This window comes from Protomyctophum bolini, assembly GCF_963924005.1.
Source record: "Protomyctophum bolini genome assembly, chromosome: 17".
NCBI classification, from domain to species: domain Eukaryota; kingdom Metazoa; phylum Chordata; class Actinopteri; order Myctophiformes; family Myctophidae; genus Protomyctophum; species Protomyctophum bolini.
This window is the reverse complement of record NC_137878.1, coordinates 39,916,310-39,926,522: the sequence shown is the minus strand read 5'-3', so window position 1 is coordinate 39,926,522 and position 10,213 is coordinate 39,916,310. Positions and strand designations below refer to the sequence as shown.

At 44.0% G+C, this 10,213-nt stretch overlaps 1 protein-coding gene across 5 annotated transcripts in view; it reads left to right on the top strand.

Annotated features, from left to right (window-relative positions):
• The first annotated feature begins 5,822 nt into the window (after positions 1-5,822).
• The window catches only part of pum1 (pumilio RNA-binding family member 1), a 69,853-nt gene continuing 65,462 nt past the window's right edge, over positions 5,823-10,213 (top strand). For all 5 annotated transcript variants that reach the window (XM_080787037.1, XM_080787034.1, XM_080787036.1 and 2 more), the window contains exon 1: positions 5,823-5,952. The gene's annotated coding sequence lies outside the window, so the exon portion shown is untranslated. The remainder of the gene's footprint in view (positions 5,953-10,213) is intronic.

Sequence of the window (10,213 nt, the reverse complement as noted above, 5' to 3'; positions counted from 1 at the left end):
ACGGTGTGTGTTCTGTGACCACGCACCACAGAACTCACCACAACGGTGTGTGTGTTCTGTCTTCTGTAGTGACCACGCACCACAGAACTCACCTCACCACAACGGTGTGTGTTCTGTCTTCTATAGTGACCACTCACCACAGAACTCACCTCACCACAACGGTGTGTGTGTGTTCTGTCTTCTGTAGTGACCACGCACCACAGAACTCACCACAACGGTGTGTGTGTGTTCTGTCTTCTGTAGTGACCACGCACCACAGAACTCACCACAACGGTGTGTGTGTTCTGTCTTCTGTAGTGACCACTCACCACAGAACTCACCTCACCACAACGGTGTGTGTGTGTTCTGTCTTCTGTAGTGACCACACACCACAGAACTCACCTCACCACAACGGTGTGTGTTTTGTCTTCTGTAGTCACCACGCACCACAGAACTCACCTCACCACAACGGTGTGTGTGTTCTGTCTTCTGTGGTGACCTTCTGTAGTGACCTTCTGTAGTGACCACGCACCACAGAACTCACCACAACGGTGTGTGTTCTGTCTTCTGTAGTGACCACGCACCACAGACAACAGTGCACAAAAATGGATGAGGATGATGATGATATTGATGCACCCGTCTGGACTCACAAACGCGCGGGGGGCCCCATGTTGTTGTTTAGGTTTTTGTATACAAGGGAGGCACATAATGATGATAATAATAATAATAATAATAATACTAAGAGGCACGGCTCGTACTTATTGTCGTTTTTTAGAAATGTGGTGACGTCATATACTAGAGCAGTCTAGTTTCCCAGTCCTGAAGCCATCTCTCTCTCTCTCTCTCCTCTGTTCGTCGCTGCCCTGTCTCTCTCACTCGGCCACAGTGGTGGAAAGTACTTTTACTTAAGTACAATGTTGAGGTATTTCTACTTTACTTGAGTAATTCCAATTTCCAATACTTTTACGTCTGCTTTTACTTCACTACAATAATTTGAAAAGTTTAGTTACTTATTTTAATTTTGATCAGAAAACATACATTAACCACTTCAACCCTATATACATTTTGGCCATTTGAAAATAGCCGATCTACATGCTCACAATGTGTCGCAAGGCGACACATTGTGAGCTTGTAGATCTGCTATTTTCAATAGATTTCGTACACATTTTGAACTTGTAAAATGGCACATTCTGCACAATTAGTAGCCTACTGTAAGTGCATTTTGATGCCCATACTTTTGTACTTTTACTCAAGTGCATTTTCAATTCCGTCGTACTTTTACTCGCAACGAAGTAGTTCTAAATTGCAGTCTTGCGGTACTTTTACTTAAGTAAAACAATGGAGTACTTTTTCCACCACTGCTCACCACCCGCCGGTCACTCTGTCCGTGTGTCCGGACGGTCACTCTGTCCGTGTGTCCGGACGGTCACTCTGTCTGTGTGTCCGGACGGTCACTGGATCTGAGCTGAGAGGGAACCTTTGTTTTTGTCATAGCCTGGTATACTATTAAACTAACACCTGTTTTTGGACGTTTTTAGGTCAGTAATAAATAATCAAGTTCTCCACTTTGTTCTGTTTTTGCACCAACCGGGGCCTCAGTTTTTCATTGCCGGCGTGGACCCTTTTGATTTTGTGGATGGATGGCTTGGGGACTGGGCCTTTAGTGTATCTGGTGTGTGGGGAGGGGAGGGGAGGGGTTGGGTGTGGGTGGGGGGGTGGGGGTGGGGGGGGCGGTGATATTGTGCATGTAAATAACCAGCCACTGATTGTTTTGTCGGTTCTACTTGGGACGGGGTGTGGGAGCGCTGGGGGGGGGGGGGGTTCTCTAGTCTCTGGACACAGTAAACATGACGGGTTCTCTCCTTAATACCTGTATCCCTCTCTCCTCTCCTGTCCTGGAAGGGCCGATTCATACTCCTGTTTTACCGTTGTTTCCGAAATGATTTCGGCTCGTCGGAAATTTTTCAGTAGCACCGAAGAGCCGGCTTTAGGGGTGCAGGTCTTTTTTCCGACAGCATATTGATCCGAAACCTCAATCCTAACCTAACCCTAACCGCAAGCACGGGAGCAGCGCATGTCGGACCATCGCTTTTTCGCATCGCAGCGAATGTCCCCCCGCTGCGGATCGGACCGTTGCCCCGTCGGCTAGAATGCTGTCGGAAAAAAGGCCGCCTCCCGGCTTTAGCACGTTACCCCCCCCCCCCCCGAACCTCAAATGACGTCACATTGTAGGCTCTCTACAGCGCCGAACCGACTTTTATTCGGCCCTTCGAGTATGAATCGGCCCTTATGATGCAGTGGTTCTCAACCTGTGGGCCGGGGACTCCCAGGGATGCGTGCGTGCGTCCCTACTAGTATAGGGATGGGTATAATCTGTTTGGATTCTGCATGTCGATTCTGGTTCTGATCGATCCCCCCCCCCCATTTAGTTTCCATATGGTAAAAAAAAAAATAGATAAAGTATAGGTCATGTTTAGACAAAAATATCTAAATTATTTTTAAGTGTTAAATGGAGAAAATGGTATTTACTATTACTAATGTATACCTGGAATAGAGACAATGCTGACAATAGTATAAGCCCTCGTGTTTATTCCATGTCAAAACAATAGAAAATGTAAGTTAAAGCTTGTTATTTATGGGAGAAATACTGGACTCTTAATTGATTAGGACTTTATCGCTTCCGATTCGATTCCTTCATGTGTATGGGCCCCCGATATACCCAGAATGTATTATATGGTTCCTACTCAACACTAGGCATCCCCACGTGATGTTTGTAAATTGACAATTTAAGGACTTTTATAAGACCTTTTTCATTCCTAAATATAAAAGAAAGAAAATGTAATAAAAATACCATTACTGTATCAAACGTATATATCAAACAAACTATACCATAAAAGCTACATGGTCAAAACATTGGCCTAAATTGTCAAGTAATATAATAGAGAGGCAAACATTGGAAAAATAATACCCGACCTACAAGCTCACAACGCCTCGCGTTGAGCTATTTTGCACCATATGTATCTGTGGCACTGAGTCAAACTAAATGTATAAGCTGCAATGTTAATGCAATGCAATGTAAAAAAATGTAAATGTAATGCCCTACACAACGATATACAATTCCAAGTAGGCCTACTGGGGGGGAGGGTTCCCAGTTCAAATATTATGATTATTTGGGCCCTGAAATGGTTGAGAACCACTGATTTTGTTTTTTTAAAGAGGAGCAGTGACCTATCAGCCTCCTCCCTCCGAGACAACGAACGCTCCCACCCTTCTTTTAAATTCATCAACCTCTAAATCATTATGGTCTTATGGCTCCAAGTGCCATTATCTCCGTCCTTGAGCTATATATACTGTAAGTGACTGATGTCAATCTGAACATGTTGATATGGGGACCTTAAAGAAAGGAGAAGGAGGAGAAGAAGAAGGAAAACAAGACAGCCACGCCTCGGGATGGGAGTTGTAGTTCTTTGGTATAAATCACAATTTTAGACGGAAGGGAAGAGTGACCAGGAAAGGAATCTGGGGGAGGGGAGGGAGGACAGGTATACGATCATACGATGAATGAACATGTTACTATGGGTGTGTTGGTTGGTGGGTGGGGAGGTTTGAAGTAAATAAAAACAGTACACTTTTTAAATTAAATGTGCCTTCCGTTGTCATCTGTATATATTATTATGCACATTGAGATTATTGTTTGTTTGGGTTTTTTTTTTTTTTTTTTTTTTTTACAAAAAAGAAAAAATCATTTAAAACTGTGATGATGTTAATATTTAGCTGATCATGAAGCACAAGCCTATTTCTTATTAAACAGATAATGTACCATATGCGTGTGCGGCCGCTTAATCCACCATGCTTTGATTCATTACTCTCTATGCTAGACGCATTACGTCATCTCTAGATAGTTCATAGTCGCACACACTATACCCAGTGGTGCTTTTCTTTATATATATATTATTTTCTATTTCAAATTCGCTATCAGGCTCGTTTTTAGTGACAACTTTTGACACTGTCCACATTTTGACACATTCCGGAGGTCCATCCATCCATCCACCCACCCCAGCTGAGCATGCAGCCCCCCCCCCCCCCCCCCCCACAAACACACACACACGTCACACACACACACACACCTGCCGGCAGTGTGGCGCAGCAGCCCGCGTTGCCATGGCTCCCAGACAACTCCGTTATACCCTTGTTGTTACACCACAAGTTGTGACCTATCGAATTCCGCGTTTCAAAATCAATTGAGTCCAAAGAGTTTTCTGAGACTGCCTTTGTTGAGAGAAATTGGCAGTGGCACAATTTTTTTTCTTTTGTTAGCATACTACACCACACGTATGTTCGTCCGACAATCGCATTAATAGTCCGACGTTATTAGGACTGACTTTATTTTCCATTTGGTATGAGATATCATATCATGGTCCTTGAGTCTGAAATAATGAAGATTCAATTTGATTGTTTGGTGACCTCTGGCGTCACATGATCCGATAGGTCACCCATTTCGGCGTACCCCCGAACATTGTGTCCTGTCCTGTCCCGACCGCGCGGAGGTTTCTCATTGGGGACCCAGGGAGCGACCACAACCCCATAATACCCCAAACCATAATAACACAACCAGAAGTATATGGGACAAAAATATATAAACAAAAAAACGGTTGAAAATCCAGTTGGTCCAGTTGGAGTGGTTTTCAAGTTGCCTAGTGGTCCGGGGATCAACAGTGGTCCTTGAGGCGGTTCCTAGGTGGTCCACAAGCAGGTAAATGATGGTAACCGCAAATGGACCCTTTATTTAAATATTTAACTCTTGAGAGCGTATAAAATGTCACGCCCTCAAGAGTTAAATAGATGACTAAACATCTGCACAAGTCTACACAATTATAGAGAATGTAGAAGAATCGTAATGTCTCCATATTTTACAAATTCTTATTCAATGACTGATTGATTGATTTTGATTGAAGTATTTATTAACATAATGGGTACATTTCACTGTGGTATAGCCTACTAATCACACATTACACTTGTTTACAACAGGGTCCATCTTTTTCAATTCATCAGAAGAACATTTAGATAGGAGGAACAAATATACACTTCTATATAAAAACATGAAATCATGTATTAGGTTAAAAGGGAAAGGAAACATATGTACAGTGAGGGGGAAAGGGGACGGGGGGATTCAGATTGTACAACAAAATATTCTTGAGTTTAAATTGGGGTCTGAGAGGCTATTAAAATTTCATCAAATGGGTGATCCGTACGGCTCAAATGAGAATAAATAATGGCTGGGCCTTGAAATGAAAAGGATTGAAAACCACTGTCTGGGGTATAGCATTTTGTAAAAAGAAATACACATTCATAACAAAGGAGCTTTGTTAATTGGCACGAGAAAACATTTTAGTAGTTGTAGCCTAGTAGTATATTGCCAAAGCGTGTCAAAATATAATTAAAAAAAAATGTATATACAGTAAGTTGGTCAGTGAGTTGGAGGAGATACAGTCAAATCATTTTATTTATTTATTACACACATATTCACAACAAAGGGACGCTCGAGCTATACGAGAAAACATTTTAGTAGTTGTATATTGCCAAAGCAAGTATCAAAATATAAATTAAAAAAAATGGGGGAAGTAGCCTATATAAAGTGAGTTGGGGGGGAGATACAGTAAAATATGAGTTATTATTTTATTACACACATAATTCACTAACAAAGGGACGCTCGAGCCAGTGTCTATCTGTCTGCCTACAGTATAGTGTTGGCGCAATGAGCCGCACGCTCGCGCCGCTGCCTGCCTTCCCGTCATGCAGCGCTTCTCGCCTGCTGCTGCTCCCGTCGCGAGGCGCCGCCATGTTGTTGTCGGACTGACTGAAAGAAGCCCTAGTGGACTGGGAGTTCGGCGGCGGAGGAAAGAAAGAGAAACCAGGGGTGGTGAGAGTCGTCGAGAGACAAGGAGAATCCGCGACCATCCACCCTCTCCGCCTGTGAGTATCGCCCGTCGGCGGGCGCGGGGGTCCCGCGGACCCCGCCGCCCATGCGTCGGTCCGGGTATTTTTTGGGGGGATATGTCTCGGGGAGTGAGCCATTTTTTTTTTTTTTTCCTTTTTTTTTTTTCTCTCCCCCTTTCTTACCGGAGGTTGTTTTAGAGAGAGACCGCCTTCCACTGTCTTCCACCAGGCAGCCTCTCTCTTCCTCCTCCCGTTGTGTGGCTCCAGACAGATACAGGCAGCTCCCGGGGCCTTTGTTAGCATCCCCAGGCCCCCACACCCCCCTGTCACGGCCCACGGGGGCCCGCCGGGGACCTGTGGGAGTGGGACGGGGCCGGTATTTTATCAAAGCGAGCAGGGAGCCGAGTGTTGTCTTGTCGGGGGGGACGGGGGGAACGGTACCGTTAATAACGTAATGTCGACTCGAGCCCCGTGTTGTGTTTGGTGCCGGCCGGGGTGGGGGGGGGGGGGAGGAGGAGGAGGCCATTTATTTATTGTTGCTGGACGTGAGCAATGAACCCACCACCATAATAATAATAACAGGCTAGCCTGGCTGCCCCCCCCCCCCCCACGACAAAAATGAACTGACAACCCCCGGTCCCGGGGCCGTTAATACCGGGGCGGGGGTCCACACAGTCACTGACTCCCACCCACCCACCCACCCACGGGCGTCGCACACAACACAACCACATTGTTGTTTTCGAGACGTTGTTATTGTTGTTGGGGCTTTTTTTGGGGGGGGAATGACAGGTTTTGTGTGTGTGTGTGTGTGTGTGTGTGTGTGTGTTGTTGGTGGTGGCGGCGGGGGACACCGACTTAAAAGCTGACGTTATGTTGCTAGCTTGTTTTGTCGCCTGGCCTGGCTGGCTGTCACGCCCCGTGTGTGTGACCGTGTGTGTGTGTGTGTGTGTGTGTGTATCACATGTATTTGTGTGTGTGTGTCACTGTGGCCGGTATGTAGTATGCGGTGAATTCATTGATCCCCGGGCGGTATTTGAATAATGATTAACCCAGTTCGGTGTATGCATACATGCATGGAAGGCTTGAAAGCACAGCAGTGTGTGTGTGTGTGTGTGTGTGTGTGCCCATTTCCGGGTGACTACTGAGAACTTGGTAACATAACAAGCTGCAAGGAGGAGGGACAGCCTGCTTTGAGGAATGATGATGAACACACCACTCACTGTCTTGTCTGTCTCTTTGTGTGTTGTGGATTTCCGGCTGGTTCTGTAACTTTGGGCACGGGGGTATAAGTATAGCCCCTTTCGAGGGCTTACCCTTTTCTGTATTTGGGGATGTCGTTATACCGACGTCCCACATACAGAAAAAGGAAACCAAGAGGGTCCAGAAAGGGGCTTTTATATTAGCACAGGGGGAGAGGAGGAGAGCTGGTCGGCATGGCCTTCTTTCAGCAAAGAATAAATTGAGGAGCCCAAATGGCCGAAGAGTCACTGTGAGTGAGTGTTATCTTAATGTGTCACTCAGCCTCTGGCCCTGTAGTGGTGTTTTCACCCTGTATATAGCTCGCCTGCTCTGACTGTCTTGGTGGAAGGAAGGGGGTGTGTGCTAATGTGTGGGGGATTGCACACTGGTTTCAGCAGATTTTCTTTTTTTTTGCGGTCGGTGATGGATGGAGTGTGAGTGTGAGACTGTGACTCTGCCAGACAGGTAATTACTATACTGTAGCATGGGTCATTGTGTAAAAAAAAAAGAAGCACTGCTTGTAATTTTCCCTGTCTACTTTATTACATGCTGATTTGGAAGTCAATCGGACAGAAACGCAAGCGAGAGACCCCTATATTATTTAGAATATGAATTATAGGCCGCTCAAGACAATTTTGAGGGGTCAGTGACAGTGACTATAGAGCGTCTTCAGTCCCGCCCCCTTTCAGAACGACGAGTGGCCCAGGAAATGATTCTCAATTAATTTTCTCCATAGGCCTTTCAAAAAGTATTTATATAAATACGCCGCGGACAAAGCCAACTCGGATCGTGACAAATCATGACAATAATTACAATGTTTTGGGCAGATCAAATAATTAGTAAGAAGAAAAACAAAACAAATAGTGTTGTCTCCTGCCTTTATTTTCTTCTTTCAAATGATTTGATCGGCACAAAATATTGTGTTTGTTGTCATGATTTGTCACGAACCGGATCCGAGTTGGCTTTGTCCGCGGCGTAACCGTCTTTATATAAATACTTTTTTGAAAAGCCTATGGAGAAAATTAACGGAGAACCATTTCCTGGGCCACTCGTTGTTTGGAAGCGGGCTGGAACTGCGACCGCTCTATAGGCCCCTCAAGACAATTTTGAGGGGTCAGTGACGGTGACTAAAACTGATCACTGACCCCAAAATGCCACTTGGAAGTTGTTCCTAGTTTTGAAATAGGTGCATTTGTCATTGCATGTGTAATGATTATCTAGCAGCCGACTAGCCCAGGGGTCGGCAACCTTTTTTGACACAAGTGCCATGTTTTTACTTATTTGATAGTCGGGTGTGCCATGTCAACGTAATAAGTTTAATTATGACACCACATCAAAATAAAATATTTTACCAATGGCTTTTTACCAGAACGTCCAAAATACATAATTAACAACCTTTCTTCTTTTGAAATATTTTCTCTCGATCATTAGACTATAACCCCACCCCACCTATCTCCCAGACTCCACTCCCCAGTCAGAGTTCAGAGTTTGAATAAATGTAGAGCAACTTGGACACTCGGGCATGAAGGGAGCATGAGTTAAGTCCGTTGCTCTCCCCAGGTTGGCGGAGGGTGTGTAGAGCCCAGGATCACAGTAGATGATTGGCACAGGGGTGAAAAATGGGTTACAAAATCGTGGGATAAAAAAATATATAAAAAAAAGAATAAATGTAGAATTATGTGCAAAATGTAATTTGCCTACTGATGTGAGGGGACTTGAGTTAATTGACTACATTTTTTTGAAGACATTTCATTTTTAAAATAAAGTCCTCTCTCTCACAGCTATGCCAGTGATCACCCTCCCGTGCCTAAGGTGTCCTATCCCTTTCACCTTTGCCTTTCTCCCAGTGAATATGACCATTATTACCTAACAAACTGCCCATAGCAATGGAAGAGCAAAGTCATTCCAGCTTCATAACAACACTCCAGCCTTGACAACACTTTGATGAATGGTGGTTGCTATAGTAACAATACACTGTATACATGCATTCGCCTGGTCAGAGGAGTTGGCTGTACATAAACTCACTAGATGGATGTTTGTATTGTACATGAAACTGTTGTCTGCGTAACAGCCCATTGGATTATGAATCTTTTTCTGTGTAACAGCCTATGGATTATGATTCTTTTTCTGTACATGATTAGCTAGAATTCAGAGGTAGAGCAAGGTCTATTATTAGGTGGTATTAGGTCTACTGCAGTGGCTCAGTCTCAACCTTTTCAGGCAGTGCCCCCCCCCCCCCCCCCCTCCCCAAAAATAATAATATTAATCCTATTTGAACTGGGGACCTCCCACCCAGACAAGCACTTGGACAGTGATGTCAACAGGTGTTCAATGTAATGAGTCCTGGGATGCAGGGATGGTCTTTTAGAGATGAGTCCCAGGGACATTTTATCAACGACGTTAGTTAGGAGTCATATTTAGCTATTTAGCTTTTTACAAATTGCAGCATTTCATTTTATATGGTTATAATGTGGTTATATTCATGTAGAAAACAGAAGAAGAAATGATTATTATAACTAAAGCTAGCAAAATAAACTAGAATAAAAAACAGTACAGTAGTACAGTAGTGCATCCCGTGGATGCAGAGGTCGTTGTTTTATTGCGTCCCTTTAACTATAAACTGCGTTCTGGGATGCAAAATGCACCCTATTTTAATCTCTGCTTGGAATTGTAGAGAGTTTAGGCATTAACATTTTAGTTAAATTCGGTTCCACAGATAAATATTGTGAAAATGGCACATCTGCGAGACATTTTGAGCTTCTTCAATATTCGACAATTTGGCCAAAATGTTTGACCAGTTTTTGGGGGTGTCCAGCTTTGTGTGTGTGTGTGTAAACGGTGAACACACACTTTGTCCTAACGCTACACAAACATTAAATGCCATTAATAATAATAATAATAATTGACAATGAATGGACAGTTTTGAGTACAAACATTGCGTAAACAAAAACATTGGAGATGAATTCAAGGTGAAGGACGCAAATTCTCATTGGTCGGAATGAGATGATGTATTAAACAAACAAACATGATGTTTGTTGATAACTTTTGATGCAGTAAT